This window comes from Dermacentor variabilis, chromosome 6, assembly GCF_050947875.1.
Source record: "Dermacentor variabilis isolate Ectoservices chromosome 6, ASM5094787v1, whole genome shotgun sequence".
Classification (NCBI taxonomy): Eukaryota; Metazoa; Arthropoda; class Arachnida; order Ixodida; family Ixodidae; genus Dermacentor; species Dermacentor variabilis.
In genome coordinates, this window is record NC_134573.1 from 136,199,378 (window position 1) to 136,204,294 (window position 4,917).

General features: G+C 47.7%; 1 non-coding gene across 1 annotated transcript; it reads left to right on the forward strand.

Annotated features, from left to right (window-relative positions):
* The first annotated feature begins 2,613 nt into the window (after positions 1-2,613).
* Positions 2,614-2,686, forward strand: TRNAR-CCG (transfer RNA arginine (anticodon CCG)). The gene has a single exon. It is a non-coding gene; the product is annotated as a tRNA-Arg (tRNA).
* The last annotated feature ends 2,231 nt before the right edge of the window (positions 2,687-4,917 follow it).

The following is a 4,917-nucleotide window of genomic DNA, read 5'->3' on the forward strand; positions in this document are numbered from 1 at the left end:
GCCTGCGACGGCTGGCGGTGCCTGAGGAATAAATTAAACTAATTTATACTCTGAGGTATTACGTGCGAAACCCACGATACGATTACGAGGTGCGCCGTAGTTGAGGATTCCGTATTGATTTTGGCCCTCTGGGGCTCGGTAACGTGTACCCCATGCATGGTACACGGGCATTTTTTTTCTCGTTTTTCTTCTTCTTTTTTGCATTTCAGCCCATTGATATGCAGCCACCGAGGCCGAGATTTGACGACAGAGAGCTAGTTGTAGCACTTGAAGAGCACAGGCACAGAAGAACAACAAAGGAAACACACACGCAGCGATCCGTGGGTGTCTCCCTTGTTCTTTTTCTGTCCCTGTGTTCTTTAGCGCTACAATTAGTTCCATGTCAAGCAATTCCTACAAGCCTACATTGCCGCTCGAGGCGGGATTTGATCCCGCGCCCTCGAGCGTAGCAGCGCAACGCCAAAGCCATTATAGCCACCACATTGGGTGCAGCAGTGATTGGCGATGACAAGCTATCTAGACGTTTCCAACGAAACGATTTGTTACTGTGTAACGAATAACTTCCCATCGGGAAATACGATTTCATTTAATTCACGAAAATAATGTACCGTCAACTAATGTGTTCCACGCATAAATTTATGCCAGTGCTGCAGACTCTCTTGAAGGGAAGCAAGGTTGGTTGGAAGACCTTTTACACATTTTCTATTGAGTACTCGTAAATGAACAGTAACTACATTTAGGCTTTGTGTAGTCAGTAATGCCATACTTTTTGTACATTTCGAATGGCAGGTCAAAACCACATGTACAATTTAGTTATTGGATGGAGTCATGGTGAGGAAGAAAAAAAGAAATTGTCAGTATTACCCGAAGGCGAAGCATTGAAAGCGATAGCATGGTTTAGTGTTGCGCTGAAGGCGTCTCAGGAGGCTGGCGTGATGAGCGTGCCGGTAGTGCTACAGGTGTCGCCCCTAGATGGCGCGCCAGATGGTATTACCAGATAATACACAGACGCTCATCGACGCCGTCGGCGCTCCCGGCGCGAACGCGTAGTGAACTTGGTTGCAGCCAGCGCCTCTGGCGGTGGCGGCACGAAAGACCGACATTGAGCCGCTGTTAGTTTTCACTCCACAACGCATTACGCCGGCTAACCCCCGTATTCAGAAATGCATCACAACTTGAAGCCCTGTTACGGTTGGCGTCTGGCACTTCGTGCAGAAAGGTCTTTTCTCTCACCCGACCTTCTTCGTCGAAGTGAGGCGTGACTTCTCCTGCGATGGTTGGCGCCCCGCACCACGTGCAGAAAGGACTTTTTTTCTCACCCGACCTTCACACACCTTGCCTCGTCGAAATGAAGCGTGACTTCCTAATTTGCCATGGCCATTTCGAGTGTCTGCCGGTCTGGCGGAAGCCCCGCAGTGTTTACAGGCCTCTTTTGTGTGTGTGTGCATGTGTGTGTGTATGTGTGTGCGACTTTAGAGGGACCCTTTCATCGAACGGCCAAAGTCTACAGGAGAACTTCCACGAACCAGTAACGCGCAAAAGAGACGGACAAGCGTCTACAATTCCAGGAGTTGGGACGGCCTCCTCCTTGCAGCAGGCTTTCTGTGCCGGTCACGTGACGTCGACGGAAGCAAGATTCCTCCCACGATTGTAGAGAGCCTATTTAAGGGACTCCGAAATGTAGTTTTGATTACTTCATGCTCTTCTCATTTTCTTTCACCATCTTTTGAATAAACCGTGCAAGTTTCGCACTAGAAATCGTCTCGCCCTTGCTTGGTCGCCATGGTCTACCGGATCCCTGCAGCCCGCCGACAACGCCACGCTACCCAACAGTAATGTCGGTCGAGATTCGATAGGCAGGCGTCGCTACAACTCAGGAGCAGTACGATACGCTACCCCGGAATACGCAACAGCCCATGCTTGACTTGACATAAATGACGCCTGGCGCAAACCCGCCCAAGACGCTAATTGCGTTTCCTAGGGTGCGTTCACGACAGGCGTCGTTTAAATCGAGTCAAACGTGAGCTTCAAGTTAAGATGTATTTCTTGAATGTGGGGGTAAGTCCCAGTTTCACGTTGGCTGAGCATGAAGGTCAGATTTACAGAACCAGGCGTTTTCTGGAGTTTGCACCTGGAGTAGGAGAGCTGCATCGCTCTAAAAACTACCACTTAACCATCACTGACGCAACACGGCTCGTCCGGCGTCTTGTCAAACATAGTAGCGCCTTTGGTAAGGTGATCATGTGCGCGAATACTATACAGTCTGGATGGAGTGAACTGGCGTAACATTGGATAAGGAGAGGGATCATGTGACTGGCTGCTTGCTCAGTTTCCATGGTTTTTTTTCGGTTACCACTACTGGACAAAATTGACAAGAAGTATTCGCTTCCACGGATGTGGACATTGTGACTGGACGGGCCAACAGGCGCAATTCATGGTTCTATCCAATTAAGGTACGCTATTCCTGCCGCTCTTATTGTTCTCGACTCCCTTCTTCTTTCTCTTTCAATCATTCACAGAACAGAAAACAGCAAGTTAATTTTTTTCAATCAAGTGCTGGTAGTTCAATGACAACTATAACAACCATTACTGCATATCGCGTGTGCATGTGTGGTTCGCGTGGCCCAATGGATAAGGCGTCTGATTCCGGATCAGAAGATTGCAGGTTCGAGTCCTGTCGCGGACGGTTCTCTTTTTTTTCTATCCTTGATGGAGCCCAGTCATCCATTCTCATCACATTAATCTTTACATTCATATCCTTACATTTATATACGCTGGATCTTTCTTGCCCTCATCGTTATTTTCTTTTGGCAACGTGAGCACGGTTATCACCCTCTCAGTTAACTGGCGTCGGAGGAAGAAATGGGTCGCTTCGAAAGAACGTCTGAGTTGTGGCGATCCATACACTAGCCGAACAACAGCGGCGGCTGTCGTCCATTCAATCTTGGATATCACAATAGTTATCGGAGGCAAATGTTGAAAGGTCAACTCTTACGATTTTCTCGGGCGCGTGAACCCTAACTAAATGTGTGCATTATTCATGACAGTTTCATGCTATGCATCCAGCGTGGCGCCTGAAAGTTGTGTAGGTAGTGGGGGTGGTAAGAACTTTATTACAATTCTGTTCAGGTAAGATCTGGCAAGTCCGAGTCAGAGAATGCCCTTCACGAGGAGCGACCCTATCGGAACGAGTGCTTGCTGTCGTCTTTGATCTGGCGTTAGTTTTGCAAAAAACCAACTATAAGGATCGGCGTGCGCACTCAGGAACACGGCCTTATAAAATAATATTTATACTGGCCACATTGGGCCCGCCGCTAATGACGTCAGGACGAGAGCAGCAACGCCGGTATCGACATCTGGCGAGACTTTGCTTAAGCCACGCGCACAAGTTTTTTTTGCCGTAAGCGATTGCATGCATTCGACTTACCTGCTAACCGATAAAAGTTTGGAAGTAACGTGAACTTCGCAAAGCAACCTTCTTCTTTCTTTGCGTTTTTTTTTGTATAAAACAGTCGCGAGCCACAAGAACGTTTAAAATTCACTTCAGTTGAACACACCCTCCCAAGATGTCGCTCTTAGTGCTGCTATAATGGCGCGTGTCATCTCCATGCCATCACCACTGACGTCAAAAAAAGTTTTCAGGCCCTCTATTGATGTTCCTTATTGAAGTGAAGCTTTCTTTGCCATTTCCTCTCACATCGCAGGTACTGGCTAGCAGCCTACTGGTGTCTTTACGAGTAGACGACCACTTGGATCGCTGGGTGTGTGACCATTCATGGCTAATCCATCAGAATAAGTAGTTGCCACTAGGCGTGTGGGCCCCAATAGACATGCAGACCAAGAGGCAAGACGTGAAGTTGGTAAAAATGCGCTGGATCTTCCAACCTTGTATCAATGGTCGACTTGCAGCATTAACATTACTCATTGCACCTGGATGAATGCCGCTCGAGTCAATGCAAGGTTGCGTTGCCCCAGCTTCCGATGGAAAGTCCCACCCCTAATTTTATCGCGGAATTTTGATCCTTCTTTGACTATTTCAATTGATCATTTCCTTCTTTCTTGCCGCCAATTCACATCCTTGAGCAAACTTTTCGCGGAAGGAAGGAAGGAAATCAACTTTATTCGAGGTCCTGCAGGCCACGAGAGCTTTAGGCTCTCATGGAGTGGGCGTCTCCCACGACGGAACCGGGAGGTTGAACTCCCTCTCCGCCATCTCGCCTTGTCGATGACTATTCCAAAATAATATCATTGGAGCTGTGCAGTTTAGCCGTAGCCACAGGGCAATTTGTAATGCGCTCCGTGCGTTTATAGAAGTATGAAGCCGGTTACGTTATTTAGGGCTTTTATCTCTCTGCTGGGATTTAACCACGTGTCCTTTTAAGGAATATACTGTGAAAAAAAATAGGCTATATTCTATCATTAAATAGGTTTACTATCTTGCTTTTTCAATGTACTTTTTATTTATAAATCTTCTTTTAAAATTCTCGTTTGTGAGGTCAGTCTCCCTCGTGGGTATGTGCCGTGTTGAAAAAGGAAGGAACATGAACATCAATAAGTGAAGAAGTGGCTAACAGAAGCAGCCGAGAGGGAAGAAAGATGCGAAGTGAACAACATCGTAATCATCATTATCAGCAACGAATCACGCTCTCAGCGCGGAAGAGACGGTGGCCATAAAACAGAGTCGAACGGAACAAGAACGTCTTCGTTACTCTGCCCGGCTGGGCGCAGAACATGAGTGTTTGCCGGCTCGTAAACGCCAAGCGGAACGACGACGCTTGGCGGCCAACGGCAGCGAGGAACGTTGCGATTATAGAAGTTAGAAGCGCGAGGTAGTGACGGCGTTGAACGTTTCCATTTTATTTCGTCTACTTCTCGTCTATTTCTCGACGCACGCACCGCTTCTCGTTGCTGTGCCAA